This window comes from Canis lupus, chromosome 20 (assembly GCF_048164855.1).
Source record: "Canis lupus baileyi chromosome 20, mCanLup2.hap1, whole genome shotgun sequence".
Classification (NCBI taxonomy): domain Eukaryota; kingdom Metazoa; phylum Chordata; class Mammalia; order Carnivora; family Canidae; genus Canis; species Canis lupus.
Window position 1 is genome coordinate 3,172,254 of NC_132857.1, and position 20,777 is coordinate 3,193,030.

At 38.6% G+C, this 20,777-nt stretch overlaps 1 long non-coding RNA gene across 1 annotated transcript in view; it reads left to right on the forward strand.

Moving 5' to 3' along the window:
• Positions 1-440: 440 nt before the first annotated feature.
• Positions 441-20,777, forward strand: part of LOC140612025 (uncharacterized) — a 33,250-nt gene continuing 12,913 nt past the window's right edge. Inside the window, exons 1-2 of the long non-coding RNA XR_012013352.1 lie at positions 441-575; positions 12,025-12,222. This is a non-coding gene — a long non-coding RNA (uncharacterized lncRNA). The remainder of the gene's footprint in view (positions 576-12,024; positions 12,223-20,777) is intronic.

Consider the following 20,777-nt stretch of genomic DNA (forward strand, 5'->3'; position numbering starts at 1 on the left):
AATAATATCTTTTTAAAAATCACCCAGATTTTTGTTTCTTTTCTAATCATAGGAGCCTCTCTACCCTCCGCATCTTCTAAATAACCCATGACTGCAAGGGGATAGGAAGGGAAATGGGCCGTGCTCCACCCTGGGACAGGAATACCAGAGGCCTAAGGCATCTAACCCCCCTCAACAGGGGGACCCCCGGGGCCTCACTCTCTCACACCTGCCTGCGTGCCTGGACACGCACGTGGCCCCCGCCGCAGCCATCCTGTGACACATGGGGGTCCAGGAGGTCTGGATGCGATGAATCGAGCAAATATCACGTTGACTCTGTTTTTCTGTCTTTATGCCAAGAGGATGTGCTTCAACCCAGGATGCCCACCCCCTCTTGGGGGAGGCCTCACAGCCTTTTCTCCTCCCTCTTTTGTGACTCATCACTCAGTCAGGGCTTAATTTGTTAAGAACCGAGCACACGTGTTCACATGCAAGTCCTGAGTCCCTCCGAGATGCTGGCGACCGGGGCCAAACTCCCTTCTCAGACAACCCAACGGACATCGGAGCTGAGCCCTCGCCCCTAGACCTGCGGGACCGTAAGTTTCAGAATGCCCCCTCCGTGGAGTCGGAAAGGGGTAACTCAGTACTTCTGACTTCTTCTCTTCATTTCAAAAATCCAATCAAATCAGGATAAATAAATAAATAAATCCTTCTTGACACGTTGATAAAAATTTGGGAGGAAAAATGCTGAGAAGGGCAATGGGGGCTGCACCCAGCTCAGGTTAACCCAGCTCCATCTCTTAAGAGTGATGGCAATCAAATTTGTTCCCACCTCTCTCTCAAAAAAAAAAAAAAAAAAAAAAAAAAAACATAATTAGAATGCAGGCAGAAGTATATGAAAAGGGATGGAATTATTTATAAAAGTTTTAGAAGGAATCTTTCTGGGTCAGGATATTTGCCCAGTGGCAGGAATTTAATACATAAGCATAACTCTTTAGAGAGCTCTTGCTCCAGGGATTTTTTTCCACCCCCCACCCCCAACAAGGGCGATCTTGAGGAAATGAAAAATTTCAAAAAAAAAAAAAAAAAAAAGAAAAGAAAATTTCAGAGGAATGTTAGGAGTGGCTGGGCAAAAACCAATTTGATCTCCACTGTAGTGGCATTATTTGATTCTTGCATTAAAGAGTGATATCCAAAATGTGAAGATTATGCTAAGCGCCCTATAAAAGGATGCAGACCTCAGGGCAGTCGTCTGTGACTTGCTTCCAATTGTGCTCAGAACGACACACACATGTGAAGACAGGCCAAGAAGTGCGGGGTCAGCAAGGCATTCGGGGCTGGCAGACGGAGGAGGAGGCAGCGGAGTCCCACCCGCCGAAGACAAACTCCTCTCCTACGAGAACAAAGTATGATTGAGAGGTTGTAGAGCTGGTCGACCCAACGGGTATGGGTAGATGAAGATGAAGAAGGGTAGATTATGAATTGGACCTCCGAGGTCGAAAAAAATCCTATCTCCTACATAGAGATACGGATACACCCGTAGATGCAGGACAGACACACACATGCACACGAGCTTTCCGCCCGGCGTACCCATTCCTTGGGAGAAATCGCATACAGAGTCGTGGACATCTGTCGCTCTCGGACACAGCGTCCACGCAGGACAGCCCAGATTTCACTTTCGAACCACTGCAGGCCCATCCCTAACCCTGCTCTTATTCATAGAGAAAGGTCAGAGGCCAGAAGGAGGGCTCGGTTTTATTGCACCTGTCGCACCTGTCGCACCTACAGCGGCTTCCTCGAGAGCGCGTGGGGACACTCGTGTGTCCGCGTCTGCCGTCAGCGGGAAATACCACCCACCTGGATGGACCCGAGTAGGCCACCGGGGCCCGCCGAGGAAGCCTTCAAACTCTCCATGTCTGTTCTGGACTTAACGCAGGTTTGGGAAATAAGTGACCCTCTTTGCCCTGGGGCTCCAGGTCTGTCTTAGAAGTTCTCAGAGATGCTAGAAGCTTGAGCCTCTTCCTACCCAGCCTTCCTCCCCCTCTCCTCTCTCTGCTGTAGCCCTCACAGGCGTTTTCTCAATTACTATCTCAAACTTCTAATTCTGTCAGAAGCACCTTATTCCTAGGAAAAAAATAAATAAATAATTGACACACAGGATAAAAATTAACGCTACGCTTGGTGAAGTATCTCAACAAAATAAAGTTTATCCTCTTCCTTCCGTCTTCATTTCAGTAAAATTTATGTGGTATCAATAGTAATTGATTCTTAGGTTAACGCAGAAGCTTCTCGATATAAGATCTTCATAGAAATGAGCAAAGCTGTGTAGGTAAGCAATAAGGTATGGTCGGCCTCCACCGTGAGGAGTCGAGCTGTGTGGGTTGACCTTCGGCTTGAGGACCGCGGATTTGTACACGCTTCATCCAACCTACTTGTTTATAGAAGGTGAAGACCCTCCAGTGATTAGACGAGTACAGAGAAAGAAAAGGATCCATCCTTCACACACTTTCGGTTCCTGACATTAAGCTTTGAATTTTCCCTGCGCTTGCTACTACTATGGCAGAAATGGTTTCTGTATCTCTTAATTGTTGGCTCAGAGTGACTCATTTTGTTGTTGTTGTTGTTGTTTTTTAATTTTTTTTAAGATTTTATTTATTTGAGAGAGAGTGAAAGAGCGAGAGAACACACAGAGGGAGAGAGAGAAGCAGACTCCGTGCTAAGCAAAGAGCTGGACGTGGGGCTCGAGTCCAGGACCCTGAGAGCATCACCTGAGCAGACGCTTGATGGACTGAACCACCCGGGCATCCCCAGAACGACTTGTTTTTTAATCTGATAAAGTACCCTGCATTTTTAAAAGATGGTCTATACCTGGATGTATAGAGGAACCAGTTCATATATATGTTGAAGTCTAGAAATTTACCGATTTAGTACCTAATCACTAAAAATCCAGGCATTAACAAGTCAAATCCACCCCATATAAACCATTTAACATCAACCCAGTGGATGACGCAGAAGCTGTCGTTCCTCCTCTATTTCCAAGGCCCGCGCTTCCCCAGCGCTGGCCTTCTATATATCAGGCTGGTTGATGATGGGAGACACCCGCCCCTTTAGGTTACTTTTCCCGTTGTGATGTATCTTCTTGGGTTTGGCCAATGCTCAGCTTTCTTCCTTCCCAAGGCTTTGCCTTTGACTCATTCCAACTATATAACCCTATGTGATCTGTTATCACTACCGGCTATATCGCTGTACTCACGAGGATGGCCATGGAATGACAACACGGAACCCACAGAGTTCAAGGTATTGGAAAAGCTTTTTGTAGAACTCGTTTATTTTATTTTATTTATTTTATTTTATTTTATTTTATTTTATTTCATTTCATTTCATCTTATCTTATTATTTTATTTTATTTATTTTATGTTATTTATTTTATTTTATTTTATTTTATTTTATTTTATTTTATTTTAATTTTTACACATTTATTTTATAAAGGGACATTTGCTATGTGCCCACTTTAAACGGCAGACTTTTTGTTGCATTTGATGTCGGCTATATATGTCTATTTAAATATCCATGAGGATTATGAATTCCTTCTCTTTAAACTTTGTTCCTCAATGTTAACAATCTTATCAAACGCTCAGGGAGGGATATTGAAGGAGGGGCGTCCCATGGAAGAAGGTAGCAAACAGTACTGAGAGAGAAGAGCTTACTCTTTTCTAGACTTCAACAGATTTACATCAGATCTGCTAATGAAAAAAAAAAAAAGCTACTCAGGCAGGCACACGTCTAACTTGGGCAAAAGTTTTACAGGAAGTAGAAGGAATAACTTCGCCACATAGTGGGTCACGGCTTGATGATCCATTTCTTAGGTAGCAGCAGGATATTTTCCTGGTAGGATTGTGAAAGACTGTCCTTTCTTTCTCTGGTGAAGAATTGCTTTTTCATAGTTCTCAAAGGATTTTGTTTTTCCCTCTTCCCATATTATTTTAGTTCACTGTAGATGCTTCTAACATTCTTTTCATAGAATTGAATTTCATTCTGCTCCTAGCTAATCCCTCTGAGAAACTAGAAAAAAATGAAAGTCTAGATAGTCCTGGTTCCAGATCTTTTTTTTTGGGCTGATTGCTAATTTAAGGGATCCTGGTTAGAGATTAAAAAGAACCAAACAGATTCTTGGGCAAGAGGTGACTCTGCTTTGTAACTAAAGTACAAATAATAGTTTCTATAGGAAAAGCCCATAAAGCACATCTGAAATTTCAGTTTATCTGCTCACAGAGTCATTTGATGAGGCCCCGTATTTAAATGGATAGATTACTTTTTAGACCATATCATTGAATATTTTTACGTAACTTTAGCCATGGCAGCCTAAGTTTTAAATTGGTGGGGATCCACTGTCGAAATCTATGCTTATTATTTAGTTCAATTTATTGACAGAAGTTTAAATCTAAGGAGCTCTACATCTCTCTGATACCTATGATTAAGGCGGATATGAGTGGATTAAGTGAGTCTGAGATGCGGTCCTTACAGCTCCTGTTTTGACATATGTGATTAAACCGTAATTAAAGCTACTTACTGCCTAATGTGTCTATCTCCATGGTTGACATTATGCATGACGTCCTCGTAGTTCAGAGGAATGAATGCTGAAGCGACTGCTCCGCTGTTCCTCTTTAGCTGCTAGGGGCACGCAGATCGTTAGTTTTCCCTTTTTAGAACAGAATCGCACTAAGGTCAAAGGCTGACTTTTTATTTTTATTTTTATTTTTACTTTTTTAAAATTTTTACAGAGCATTGAAACTGCAACTCTCAACAGCAAACTCCATGTCCACTTTTTTTCATGGGTCGCAACTTATGCAAGATTTAACTTCTCATTTCTGGTTCTCTCCTTTGGGCTCATATCCAGGTTCACCCGTCCCCCCTCAGCTGTACAACCTTGAGTAAGCTCGTCCACCTCTCTAAGCATTAAGATCCCCATTTATGTTAAACGTCCACCTCATATATACAGATAATATTTTTTAAACATGACTACAGGGTTTAGCAAAGTCATTGACAAGAATAAAACACAACATAGTGTTTATACTTTTTAAACACACGAATTCATATTTGAGATAACGCCCTAAAGAAATAATCTAACATATAGAAGAAGTCACATGTTCAGATACGGCTGGGGGTGGTATTAGCAGATGTGATGTTGGACCGGCCAAGGCCCATGGCCAGTAGATTTCTTGGCTTTGCTTGAGAAAGAAGAATAGAGCAAGTTGCTTAGAGAATTAAATATAGATTTATTTTAATATATTTATATTATAAATAATATATAATTTATATTTATAATATATAAATAATTCGTATTTATATAAATTAAATATAATAAATATAATATTAAAATATAATATAATTTATATTTATAATATATGAATATAATATATAAATAATTTATATATTATAAATAACAATTTAATATATTATATTTAATTTATAATAATAATTTATAATAATAAATAATAATTTATATAATATATTTAATTTAATATATTTAGTAAATCTAAATCTAGATTTAGATTTAAATTTATTAAATATAGAAGAAAGGAGCTACTTCACAGACAAAGGAGTGATCTCCTTTGACTCTCTCAGAAGGAGGCGTCTTTTGTCCCCTCAGTGAAGGGGTCCATGAGCTTGTTTAAAAATTAGCTAACTGTCCAGAGGGGTGCTTGTTCCCTGACTTGGGCTTTCTCACTTATGTTGGGTGGTTAGTTTCTCCCTGGTCTCAGGGTCGTGGAATCACCCACAGGGAGCAACTTAAAAAACATCCAGCCTTTGTGGCTTTTACTGTTGTTGGGAGTGGAGTTTTGTGGTTTCCCATGAATCTGGATCTTGTGACTCCTTTAAGTCATGACCTGCTGACTTTTAGGGTAAGGGCCGGCCTAAACCCAAAACAGCTTTACATTGGTCAACTTGTCTCCCGAGTCTGCCTTCCTTCTTGCCTCAGAAGTAAAAAAAAAAAAATGCATAATGCCAGACGACTATTAAATACTGGTGGATAAAGGTAATTTTATGCAACCATGGAAAATTATGACAATATATAAATTATATATTGGAAAATTATATAATATATAAAGAGGGAAATATATAAAGTGAAAAATTATATAATATATAAAGAGGCAAAGTACAAAACTAAATTTACTGTAAAACTCTGTTAGAACATGAATGTCCAAAAAAAAAAAAAAAAAAAAAAAACCAAGTTGGGGCACCTAGGTCACACAGTTAAGCAACCTACTGCTGGTGCTGGTTTCGGCTCAGGTCGTGAACTCAGAACCCTGAGTCAGAGGCCTGGGTTGGGCTCCGGGCTCAGTGTGGAGTTGGCCAAAGATTCCCTCCCGCTCTCCCTCTGCCCCTCCTGCTTGGGCTCCTCTCACGCACCTGCGCTCGCTCTCTCTGAAATGAATAAACAAATCTTAAAAAAAAAAAAAAAAAAAAACAACATTACATTACTGATTCTTTCAGAATGGTAACTTGTGGATGAGTCAGAAGTGCTGTTTCCTGTTTTTCATAATTCTTATATGTGGTCATGTTCCTATCATGAATAAAAATTTTACCGAGGACCTTATCGTCAGGCTGGAGGCCTGGGGGTGTGGGACAGTGAAAGGAGGAGGTCGCCGAACCGGCTGTAGGACACTGGAGGTCACTGGCGTGGAGGCGGCCTCGACATCTCAACGGCCTTAACCAGGAAGGCTGCGTCAGGTTCAGCCTCAATCCTGAGACGCTCAGGCCGAGTCAGCAAAGTTCTTTCCTATTTTGATATTATAAATATTTCTATAACAAACATCCTCATATAAGGTCATTTTGTACTTATGCAAGTATATCTGCAAAATGATTTCCGAACATGGAAATCTCTAGGTCAAATGAAAAGTACATTTTATAGATTCATACACACTGCCAAGCCACCTTCCATTCAGATTATAATAATTTATTCGCCACCAACAGTGGTATGAGACTGTCTCTTTATCTCAGCATTTCTAATATGACGGTCAAAAAAATTCTATTGCAGCACAGTCTCATTTTAATTACCTATTTATGTTAAGCATTTGTCCAGATTTTAAGAGACTTCTGTATTTCCTTTTCCCTTTTTTTTTTTCAGATCAGTTCATTCTGTTACTTACCCCTGTTTTTAATCTTTTTCTTGGTTTGAACTAACACATTTTTCCAAAGGGTAGGGGTGCAGTGCAGAAGCACTAACTCACTTCCCTTTGCATGGAAACTGCGACCTCTGGCTCGAAAATGCTCAGAGGCTGCCTCCTGGAAGTCACCCGTGACCTCCAGATTACTCTGTTTAATTGTGTCTTCTCAGTCAGAATTCTTGCTTTTTCTACAGCATTGACCAAGCTTGCCCATTCCCCTTCCTGGGACACTTCGGAGACTTCTACATGACACACTTCTGCATCTCTTAGGAGTTCCCCCACTGCTTTTTGGTTCTTTGAGGATGACCACGTGGGCCACCTACCAGCTAAGCTTAGGGTCCTCCATATAATTTATCAACAACCCAGGATACTTTTTAGGGTAAAACGTGTTTTAATGGTCATTCCAGGGCAATGGTTATAAATGGGTCATGCCCCAAGCAAACCATGACATACGCACATGGTTTCTAATCAAGTCTCTAATCGAGACTTTCTAATCAAGTCCCTAAATCATCTTTCTGTCAAGTTTTTTCTTCCTTATCTAAAATCCAGAGCTTTTTTGGTACAGCTATGGTGCTTTAGCTTTTACCATTTATTTCTTGAAGTTGCATTCTGCAAGATGAGATAAAGAGTAGAGTCTATTCACCCCGGCACCCTGTTTCCTTGCTGTTTCCCAAATCAAGCATCAATCACTTGGAATGATGAAGATTGTCTAATAACCTTAAGAGTATCAGAGAAGGTAGGTCCTAAGAGAAAGGAAAGCAAGGCCATGTCGGAAACCGCGATCCAGCAGCTAAAGGGGTGACTTAGGATGAAGCTTATGGTCAGTGAGGATGAGCCTATCTCTTGAAGGTAGGTACTCAAGGGACCTCCAGCAGCTCAAAGCGGCTACACCTTTGCAACAGATGATGGCGTCCTTCACTTTAAGGCACCTGAAGACCCTGATATTATGATTATCCATCTACCACCGCAGTTGCTCCAAATTCTCTTGAACCAAAACACCAGAAGGAATTCACTTCTGCCCAGACAGGAGCCACGGCTGGCCCGAATGGTGGAAGCTGGACCTCCGGCAGGCAGTCTACGCGACGGACATTGGACTCCTGTCTCAGGGAGGCAGCCGGTCCACCCTACAGGCCTGGGTCACACCGCTGCTCCTGATGTTTCACCCGGGCTGGATTGGGCCCCCACCATTCAGCCCCTGCTTCGTCTCTTTCTACATCGATATGTAAGCCTGGGGATAACCTTGTGTTCTTTGTGTAGCTGGTAAAAGGGACTTTTGTGGCTAGAGGTTGAAATGGATTATAAACGGCTATGCTTATAGAATAGGAAGGGGAGGAGGGCGGGGGGTGGGGGTGAATGGGTGACGGGCACTGAGGGGGGCACTTGACGGGATGAGCACTGGGTGTTATTCTGTATGTTGTAAATTGAACACCAATAAAAAATAAATTTATTATAAAAAAAATAAAAAAAAAATAAAAAAAAGAATAGGAATCCAGAAGGCGGGAAGCAATTCACCTCTATAAAAAGTGTTACATGGAGCAATGAGAGTTGCCTGCCCAAAATCTAGTCCCACCTTTTCCTTGCTAGCACAATAACAGTTTGCTTTATTTACTTTGTCCCACCTTCAGTCCATTTTATACATTACACCATTCAAATATCCACTTTATTTATGTCAGTGTCTGGCTCAGAAGTCTGTAGAGATTTCTCCAGTTTCGAAGAATAATATTTAAAGCATTCACCTTTTTTTTTTCCCCTACCAAAGCATGGTACAGCACACTAAATCTAATATATTTTTAACAAATGTTTATTTTTTTTTTAATTTGCAGCCATGAGTAATTTTCAAACACAGCTAAGCCTATGTTTGAGAACACTTCCTACTACCGTTTTATCTATATTTTGTTGATGAGGACCCTGAGAAAGACGCAGAGAAAGTTGCACAGCTAGTCAAGGGAAAAAGAAAAGAAAACAAAACAAAACAAAAAAACAAAACAAAAACAAAAACAAAAACACCAAAAAAACACCAAAAAAGAAAAAAAAAGAAAAAAAAAGAAAAAGAAAACAAGAACACCAAGCCCTGACTTTGGTACATGCAACTTTCTCACTACAATATGCTCCTTTCTGATAATCTATTGGGCTGCCAACACCAGGCCACCATCCCCAGCATTACTGGTGCACACAGTGACATCTATGACATCTGGGTTGTTTCCATTGGTTGTCCGGAGGAAGACACAGTATAATTTCATTGCATATCAGAGCTATGCAGAGGTCCCCTGAAAGCCTGAGAAGAGCAAAAAGCCCAGGATACCCTCATCATAATTGGAAATAAGAGCATCCCAGAGTACCTGGTGAGGATGTTCCACAGATACAGGAAAAAAAGGAAAGCCTATAAATCTATATTTCCATACTTACACAGGAAAGGGTTAGCTCAGCAAGTGTGGGAGCCCAAACCCTGAGCATTGCAAATAAAGGCCTGGCCTTTCCCAGCTCCTGGAAGATCATCTCAGAGTCCTTAGAATATCCCAAGAGTGGGATATTATGCCTGGGAACTTGGGCCACGCCAGAGAGTTTGTGCCAGCAGTGTCATAGATGGCAGAGGCCTTGGGCCATCCCATACCAGTTTGAGGCTGGAGAAGCTGGAGAGTAGCTTAACGTCAGCCACGTAGGTGTTCTATGCCTACATGACTGTTCCCCAACTAAAATGCTGAACAGCAAGACTCGGGTGAGCTTCTTTAATGGACAATACCCTGTATGTCTTATTACGCATTGTTGCCGGGAGCGTGGGGTGCTATCTGTAGATCTCCACTGGGACAGGACAACTGGAAGTTCGCATCTGGTCTTTCCTAGACTCTGCCTTTTGCACCTTCTACCTCTGCTGATTTTAATCTGTATCCTTTCACTGTGATAAGCCATAACCATGAGTATAATAACTTACCTGAGTTCTGTGACGTCCTTATAGCAACTCATTAAACCCGAGCATGGTCTTGGGGATCCCTGCTGCAATACCTCTTGGTGGCTTATTACAATTAAGGGAAAGCCTAAGAGCACCTAGGTCACCTGGAGTGTGGTAAAGGAATATGTGAAATAATCATAGTAATTGGCATTTGTATTGACACTTTATAACTTGCAACTTGCTTGCTCTCTTTCCAGACTCTTTCCAAAACTCTGAAGTAGGTATTATTCTCATCGTTTAGATAAGAAACTATATTTGTTATTTATTTGTGTAAAAAAAATAAACCCTCAAGTTTACTGAATGAAGACAACAAACAAGTACTATCTCATCATTTCTGAGAGTCAGGAACCCCAGAGCAGCTTAGCTGGATGATTTTGGTTCAGGGTCGTTCGTGGGGCCTCAATCACCTGCAGTTACATGATCCTGTAAAGCCTTGATAGGATTCTAGGCTCAGCCTCCGAGGAGATTCAGTCCAATGGCTATGAGTTGGAGCCCTCAGTTCCCTTCTGGCTATTCTCTAAAAATCTCAGGTTCTTGCCGTAGAGGCCTCTAGACAAGGTTGCCTGGGGATCCTCAAGACATAGCCTCTGGCTCCCCCACAGTGCACGCTGCCTAAGGCAGAAATTATGGTCTTTATAGCCTGATCTCAAAAGTGACCTGACATCATTCCTGCCATACAGCATCAGCCACACAGATACAACCTTGTCCATTGGGGGAGGGCGTACGCGGGGGCTCCCGCCTCCATCTTCAGACTCACCACGACGTGAACCAAGAAGTTAGCTGACAAGCGTACAGTCACTCTGCGAGAGGCAGGGCCAGAAGTGGAACTCTTGTCTCCAGACTCCAAATTCTTTGCAGGTTCCCCCATTACTGACCCAACTTCCTTGCGAATATTCCCTTTGACGCCAAGGGAAGAGCAGACAGCAAGCTAATGTCAGCCTTGAATCACAGCTCTAAGGAAATATTATTGTCTCATCTAGTAGCTCAGAAGAAGGGTTCAGAGAAGTGGCCTTGCGCCAGTTATGTAATAAGGCCGAGGCAGAGCACCTAATCGATAATGATTTCTAAAGTACCCGTGTTCTGTTCTAAGTTGCCTCTGTGTCCTGCTACAGGAGCAGCACATCAACAAAATACTTACCTGTTCCTACATTTCTCCATATGTTATTTTTAATCTAATCTGCGGTATCAATGCTCATACCACAAAGAAAGCAAGAATTGGGCAGGTTGAATGATGCATCGATGCCTTGATGAGTGTCCTGCACAACTCACGAATTACTCACACTAGCCTCTCATGGTCTTGAAATTTTGTTTACCTTGTCTAAGGGACTTGTCTACTTCTCTTTCCCTCAAATACATTGCTTGAAATTGAATAGATAATCCTTGCACATATCCCATGAAGAAAATAATATGGCTTATAGGTCAGTAGCTTTTTCTTAAATTCTTGGTTACTGCTTTTCCAAAAAAAAAAAAAAAAAAAAAAAAGGATGATTTTAGTTACTCTATCTGTGATGACTATTTGATAAGAGCAAATTTATGCCCTGCTGCACTGTTTTTGTGCCTTTTTGCTTACATACCAGCTTTTCCTTCAATGCCAATTAGATTTTACCTGCAGTAGGAACAATGCACAGGTCAGTAAGTTCATGGAAATGATGACAAATAAGAACAATTATGAACAAGTTATGGACACTTGCTTGGCTGGGGAGGATGGTAAAATGCCCTTGGTTCCATGATAAATGTGCATTTCTAATATGTTAAAATATAAAAGTGTGTCTTTGAATCTGTAAATGTTTATTATTGTCCAAGTTTCTCTCTAACAATGGTTGTGCGGGACACAGTTGGGTTGTCTTCAAGGTGCAGTTCAACCTCATTAAAACCAACCTCTCTGACCTCCCCAATTATATCCTGAAGCAACTTTTCTGTTATATTTAGGATCACGCAAGAGTAAGTGAGGGGCCAGTTCAGAAGACTAAGTCTGACGTCCAGAAGAGAGTGAGAGGGTCATCCATCAAAGCAGTTTATATCAACATAAGCGGGGGACCTCCAGTGACAGAGCCTGACAAGCCTCATTTGGGTAAAATGAGAAAGCAAGAACTCGTGAATCTACTCTCACCGGCAATTTCAATAACCGTGAGTGAATTCTCAAGGAAGGGTCAGGGATGGTTGCTGAGCACTAATGGAGTGAGACGGGTTGAGAGGCAAATGCCGTGTGTAGTTAGATCATCCTGACACAGTCACAATATTCAGGAGACATCTATCATTTTTTTCCTACAAACATCGTTTCCAGTTCAGCCGTGTACATTCTAGAAACAATTTGTATTAGTGTCTGGTTTGCTGCTGTGACTAATTGCCCCAAACTAAGTGGCATAAAACAGCACAGACATACATCTTACAAGTCTGGGGGGCAGGAGGGTGACACAGATCTCTCTGGGGTGGCATCAGGGTGCCTGCAGGCCCAAGCTCCTCTCTGGTGGCTCCAGGGAAGAGCTGCCGTCCTTGCCGTCGCAGCTTCTAGACGTTGCCCATATTCCTTGGCTCATAACTTCCTTTCCCCACCTTCAAAACCAATAATGCTGCATCCATCTGGGACTTTTCCCCCTAGGCTCTCCCCCTCTGACTCTTCTTTCTTCTCCCTTCTCCACTTTTAAGGACTCTTGTGATTACTTTGGAGCTGCCCATGTAATTCAGGACCTATTTTAAGGTCCTGAATTAAGATGAGCTGATTAGCAACCTTAATTCCCCTTTTTGACGTAACCTAATATACTCACAGGTTCAGGGACTGCACATGCGCATCTGCTGGGGGGGGGGGGTACATTACTCTTCTGAACACTCTCCTTTTGCTCTTAAGATGTTCTCTTATTTAATTTCAAATTCATCTCGAAATTTTCAGTATTATTTTAGACTGCTAGAGATGTCAGGCTCACTGACTTGGCAAAGTATATTTCTAACACTCACTGCTGGTTTCGTGAAAGACTGTCAGGCCGAGTTTTAAAATGAAATAGTTTCTTTTCTGCTATTGACTTTCTAGGACAAACCCTTGTGCGAATTGTAGTTTCCAGCTCATAATGTGTGGATAATTTTCTACGTATCTCACGGAGTAATGATGAGATGAGCAAATATATGTTAAAATATTACACTGTCATTGCTATGCAAATATAAGACAATTTATCTATTAGTAATAATTTGGGTTATGATCATTTAAATGTTCCAATTCCACTATTTGTTCCTTATCTCAGAGCTTCAAGATACTAAATGTTACAAGAATTGATTAAAGGCTCATGGGAAAACGTCTCCTACATTTTCAAAGAATGAACTATTGTATAAGCACAGCATTTCCTCCATGAGTAAAATGTTTTTAGAGAGCCCTTAAACTCATCGAATCCCCAGGGTGCCTCATCTTCTTAAGAGCCGATTTAAAATAGACCATCTTTATTATGGATGTAAATTGGGTGACAATTATGATTGGCCACATCTTCCACTTTCTGCAGGTGGTATTTTTTTTCCCCTTTCCATACCTGCCATTGTATCAAGAAAGGAGACTTGCTTAAGTGCAAGGATGCACACAGGTGGGCCACGGCTCATGGTCGTTAATTTAAGGGCACACTTTCATTTTCAGTGCAATTAGCTGTCTAATTGAGCATCCAAATTTAGCAGTGCATTTGCATGTGCAATTAATTATGATTTAAAAGCAGTCTGCGTTAATGGTTTCTTTTCCATTATCTACAAATGTAATTACTGAAGGATGGATTGAGTTTGGGAATCATTTGGGAAAATGTTTTTGCACCACTGGAGCCCAATGCTATAAGCGGTGACAGTGAAATCAGAACACCACACCCAGAGGCATAAGGCTGAAAAGGGGGTTATTTGGTGGGGACGAGCTGTAACACAGGACCAGATTGCTGATTTGGGTATATGGTAATCTTTTTCTTGCTTACTGGAATTAACTCAAATTATAGTCACCATATGACTTCACTCAGTCAGAACAAAGATAAACCCTGAATTTGCAACAGTAGATTTTAGAAGGGAAAAAAAAAAAAAACTTCACATTAAAAAAAAAAATCTAAAATGAGACATCTTAGTTAATTTCTCATAAATGACAAAAATTAGGATCTAGTTCAGTTTAGGAACATTTGTGTGGTTTTCCTGATTAAAGGAAGGAAAATATGACCTCAAAAAACAAAAACAAAAACGAGATAAAATTCAAATGAGGAGCCAGTAATAATTAATGGAGAACAGACTGAAAACATAGTAGTTGGAGAGAATACAAAAATTCTGAATGAGCAGACTGTGTCCCTTCCATCGGCTCAACAACTGAAAAACTCTGCTATTGTTTCCTGAGGGAAAACAAGCCTTTTGCTAACCTGGGATTTCTAATAAATGCAGTGCCCAGAAGTTTGCTGCGGAAGAAGGATGTTCAAGAGCCATTGCAGGCTCTGACCTCTTGTATCACTGCCCTCAGGAGCACAAGCAGGGAGAGACACTGGGTTGGGTCATCTTGATGGGCCTAGGCAGGGTGGAGCCTGACCTCCTTACTGGGAACTGCTGGGAAAGCCATCATTGAGAAACTGTGGAGTGCTTCAGCAAAAAGGGGGAAGAGGGAGGAAAAAAACGTCAGGAAGATGGTGTGAAAGACAAATCCTCAACCATTATTTCATTAAGGTTTAATTATTTTAAATAATGGTTTTAAATAAATAAAATTACTTTAAACTTTATTTAAAATTGTGTGCTGAATTACCGAATGAGTAATTTAAGAAATAAATGAATTTTAAACATTTAAAATGATGGTTTAGAATAAATCGTTTTAATTAAAACCAACCACAACAGTATAAAACAATAAGTAAAAGTCTTTCTTCCCACTCAGAATCCTGTTTCTTCTCCTCAAAGATGATCACAGTAAAGTTTCATGTATGTATCCCTAAAACAATATATACCATAGCTCAAAATTGTAGGCATATTTTTATATCACACAATCATCGATTTCTGGTTTGCTCATCGCTTTTTTTTTCGTATTAGAGGAGCTTTGATTTCCTTGCATATCAAGACCTTCAGATCTGCTTCATTCTTATGGCTGTTCAACATAATTGAACAGATTTCTGATGAAATATTTCACTATTCTCTTATTGATGGACATCTGGGGTTTTCTAGTTTCCTCTTTTATGTAAAATAATACAAAGTGCATTTATATAATTACCTTGGCATTTTTGGTATAAGTATATACAGAATACATTGTTTAAAATGAAACTGTTGTCAGATGATATGTACATACATACACTTTATATTTTGAGAAGTAATGGCAAATACAATTTTAATACGATACTCATCACCACAAGTAGTGTCTGAAAATGCTAATTTTCCCAACGCTTTTATCCATCTACCTTTAATGAAGACTTTTCCCAGGATCATGAAGAAAAAAAAATTGTGTTTTATTTTGCATTTTCATAATTACAATTAATATTGAATACTTTTTACATGCTTATATTTAGACTTTGGTATCATTCTATGAGTGACTTATTTACAGTATTTTTCTTCCTCTTGTTTAGAAAATATCTTTTCCTTATTAGTTTGTAAGTTTATATTCTAAGCCTTAACTTCTTGTCTTTTCTGTATGCTACAAATATTTTCCATTCTATTTGTCTGTTGGCTCTTGGTCATGCTGTCTTCTGCTCTGTAGTGCTGCGATATCTCTGACTTTGTTCTGCTCAGTGTACTTCAAAAATTATATGGGGAAATTGTTTGAAGACTAGGAAAAGGAGGCCTTATCTGAAGACGATTTCCACAAGGTGCACTGGAGGTCCTACTAGTCCAGAGCAATCATAAACCAACTTTAAGGTTTGAGTGTTCCCTTCCCCACAGAGTAGGATTATTGACTTACTTTTGAGGTCTGTTTTGTATATTTTTTCTCTGTAACAATCTATTGTGGGGAACATCTCTACTAGAACATACACTACGCTCCCTGTCTTTTTTTTTTTCTTTAAGATTTATTTATTCATTCATAAGAAACACAGAGAGAGGCAGAGACGCAGGCAGAGGGAGAAGCAGGCTCCCCACAGGAGCCCAATACGGGACTCAATCTCAGGACCCCAGGACCCCAGGGCCCCAAGATCCCTGAGCCAAAGGCAGGCGCTCAACCACTGGGCCACCCAGGCATCTGTACACTTCCCATCTTGAGCAGACCCTAGACTTTGACCACCATTTAGCCTCCTTTATACTCACAGAGCTAAACAAAATGATTAAATTGTTTGGAATGGCCAACGTTCTTAAGGCAAAATGACTTCTGGGGTCTCTATCTTTCTGGAATCCCTGCCTTGTTTCCTCCCACTTTGTTCAGTTATTTTCTTACTCGGTTTTGTCAATTTTTTTATGCTTTTCAAGAAGATTCTTAAATAGTTTATTCAGTACTTGTGCTTGTAAGCAGCATAAAGTTTGTCACAATAACTTAGTTTTCTATTTCCTTAGCTGAAAGTAAGGAAATCTTTACCTTATTAATCTTATGATTTGTTCTATTTGGAAGAAGGTGGTCATTTTTCTGCTCTTTTTTTTTAGTTTTTTTGAGATTAAATGTATTTATTGTCAGGTTTTTCAACTTGGTGAATGTATTTAGGAGCATGATTCTTACTCAGAGAAAGTTTTCTTTCTTACAATGGAAAGAAGTTTCCATTGGTTTTGATATGTAGTTAATTTAAAATAGTATTTTAATAACTTTTTAACCCAGCAGTGAATTAAAAGGGTTTTGTTTTTTAAGACATTGTTTACATTTTGGGGCCCACCTTCAACTTATTAATTCCTTATTTATATTATTTTGTGTTATTAATTATGAACCATACGGCATGGTTTTTACAAGTTATAAATATCACTCTACCTAATACCTAAACAACTTTTGTAATTGTTACTTGTATTTAAACTGACTATGCTGAAAAGGTTTCCCTTTTTCTGGGGTTAAGGGGAAGTTTAGTTTCTTTGTATCAGTTTATCCTACAGATATTCATAGTAGGATAATGTACTGTCATACAGTACTATGTACTGTCATATCTCTGTCATAGGCTACAAGGACAGAAGAGTCAACAAAACTGACCAATCTTTGCCCTCAATATAATTGACACTTTGCTGGAGGAATCAGCCCATAAATAAATAAAGGTATTTTTAGTGATAATGTCTATGAAAAAAAAAAAATAAAGCAATGTAAGGGAATGGAGAGTAGCAGAGGTGCGAGACTCAATAAGGTAGCCAGGGCAAGTTTTCTTCAACTCAGACATTGAGAAGAGACTTGTATGCAGTTATTGATTGACCTTGTGGAGATCTTGGGGAAGAACATTCCAGGAAGAAGAAAAAAATTATTGATATAGCTCATCGGTTATATTATTCAAATCCTCCGTTCCTTAACAATTTTGGCTGTTCTAAATATCTTAGAAAGATATTAAAAATGTTTTTAAGATGTCTACTATCATGAGACTTTGTAAACTTATGTATATTTTAAAATAGGAATTGATTGAAAATCTAGCTATGAAATATTTGTGCTGATATTGTACTAATCCTAGGAGTGTTAAAAGAAAATTAAATAAAGAAATTAAATAAATGGATTGGAGGTGGGGAACTAAGATGTCTGGTATTAATATAATCCCCTTCAGTATTAAGCTATTCTAATTGAAGCTTACCAGTTAGATTGTTGTCTAAGTACTCCAAAATGAAGTGAACCATCAAATAAGGAAGGTACACAAATGTCCCAAGAAATTCTTCCCATTTAAAGGGATGAAAAAATGGGGAAACCAAAATACCCATATGACAATGAAAAAAGCCCCAAGTATCTATCAATAGAATAAGTGTAGCCCACAATTCTTAAATATGAAAGGACAACCAAGAATAAGTAGATATATAAGGAAAACAGTGTCATGAAAGAAAAGATAAAGAGAGGATCCACACATAATGCAGGAAAGACAACTTAAATCTTCTAATTATTATCCTGAAAGAAATTTGAGAAAATATTACAACATACACAAAAATTAAAAATAACATTGCTAAAATAGAACAGTTGGAAGATACTAGATTAGAAGACAAGGTCAAAAATATCCTAGAGAATTAGAAGGAAATTTTCACTACCTGACATCTGAGAAACGAACATTAGGGACAGAAGACGTATGCTGTTATGCCAAGATCCAATTTTAGTAAGTATTCTAGAAGAAGAAAAAACCACACACAAAAAAGAGGAAATAAGTTGATCAGAGAAAAACAGAAGAAAATTTTCCTAAACACATTACTTGAACCATATTATAAGGTCTTATGTTAAATACTAAAGAATTTAGAATTAATCCTATAGAATTGAAGACTATCTATAAGCTACAATACTATAGTCTATAAGTAGTAAAGAACCAGTGAAAGGTTTTAAGCATGGAGTAACATAATACTTTTCCTTTAGGAAATGATTTCCTATCAGCAATATGGATAATAAGCAGGTTAAGAAAAAGCTTACATTTTACTAAATCTCTTCATCTATATTTACTTTGCAATTTATGAGGGAGAGTTGTTACAATTCCCATTGACAGTTCTGTTTGAGAGAGATGCTATAGACTGTACATGTCAGAGCTGACACTAAAGCTCATTGCTTTTGTTTTTTGTTTTCTTCTGAAGCTAACATAGCATTCTTTTTCCTCTCAACCTTTTTTTGTCCTTCGTTAACATTTTATGTATATTTGGCACCATTTTGGCAGTAACCTGTGCAACTCAAATGGAAAATGTTTCTTTGAATTATTTAAGTACATGTTATTCAATAAATGCATGTTATTTAATAAATCTATTTTCTCATATTCCTAGGAACATCGAAGGATGACTTTTTTCCAGATCCCAGTCTGATATTCCCATAAACTATTTTCTAGCCCGTGGAATATGAGAGGAGGTTGTGTGAACCTCTTTTAATCCTAATGGCTAAAAAAATTCATGTGATAAAGAAAACTTGTGTGATATAGAAAAAGCTAACATACTAAATTGTGAGAAACCTAAAACTTTTCAATTAAGATCAGGTACAAAGCAAGGATGTTCCCTTTCACCATTCCTTTACAACACCATACTAGAAATTCTAGCTAATGCAATAAGAGAAGAAAAGGAAATAAAGGGACGTAGTTGGGGAAGGAAGAAATAAAACTGTCTTTATTTGTAGGTGACATGATTATTTATAGAGAAAGTCTGAAAGAAATGACAAAAATTCCTGGGTCTAATAAATATGTATATTGAGGTTGTAGGATACAAGGCCATTGTATAAAATATATATATAAACAAAATATAAAATACACAAAAGTCAATTGCTTTCCTATACACCAGCAATAAACAAGCATAATTTGACATTAAAAAAATGCAATTTACATTAACACCCCAAGAATGAAATACTGAAGCATAAATCTAACACCATATGTAGACAATATTTATGGGAAAAACTATAAAACTCTGATGAATGAAGTAAAAGAACTAAAAAAATGGATATACTCTATGTCCCTGGATAGGGACACTCAGTATTGTCAAATGACAGTTCTTCCCAACTTGATCTATAAATTCAATGAAATTCCAATCAAAATACAAGTAAGTTATTTTGTGAATATTGACACAGCAATTCTGAAGTTTTTTTGAAAAGTCGAAAGGCCCAGAGTAGCCAACACAATATTAAAGAAGATCATTGACAAAGAATGAATCTAGACACAGAGCCCACACAAAAGATGAAAGTGTCTGTCACAAAAATTAACTCAAAATGGATCATCAACCTAAATATAAAAAGTATACAATGCAAAATTATAAAATTCCTAGAAGAAAACATAAAAGAAAACTTAGATGATCTTAGGTATGGTGATGACTTATTAGGTACAACACCAAAGACACAATCCATGAAAGAAATAATTGATAAGTGGTCTTTGTTAAAATTTAAAGCTTCTTCTCTACAAAGACAATATCAAAAGAATGAGAAGACAAGTCACAGACTGGGGGAAAATATTTGCAAAAGATACGTCTTATACAGGTTATAATCCAAAATACTTGACTCTTAAAACTCCACAATTGACAATTCAAAGGGATACATGTGCCCTGATGTTTACAGCAACATTATCTACTATAGCCAAATTATAGAAGAAACCCAAGTGTCCATAAAAGGATGAATGGATAAGGAAAAAAATACATTTTTATAAATATAACATATAATATTTATGTTTTTATAAATATTATATTAAATATATATTTTTAAAAGATTTATTTATTTATTCATGAGAGAAACACAGAGAGAGAGGCAGAGACACAGGCAGAGGGAGATGCAGGCTCCTCGCGGGGAGCCCCATGCGGGACTCAATCCCAGGACCCCGGGATCACGCCCTGAGCTGAAGGCAGACGCTCAACCACTGAGCCACCCAGGCATCCCTTAAATATATTTTATATAAAAATTTATATTATAAAATTTAAATATATTTATTAAATATAATACATATTTTAATAAAAATGATATACATAATGGAATATTATTCAGCCACAAAAAGAATGAAATTTTGGCATTTGCAATGACATGGATGGAGCCAGAGAATATAATGCTAAGCAAAATAAGTTAGTCAAAGGAAGAGAAATATATGATTTCACTCACATGTGGAATTTAAAAAAATAAAACAAATGAACAAGCGGGAAAAGAGAGCAGCAAAGACACAGACCCCTAACTATAGAGAACA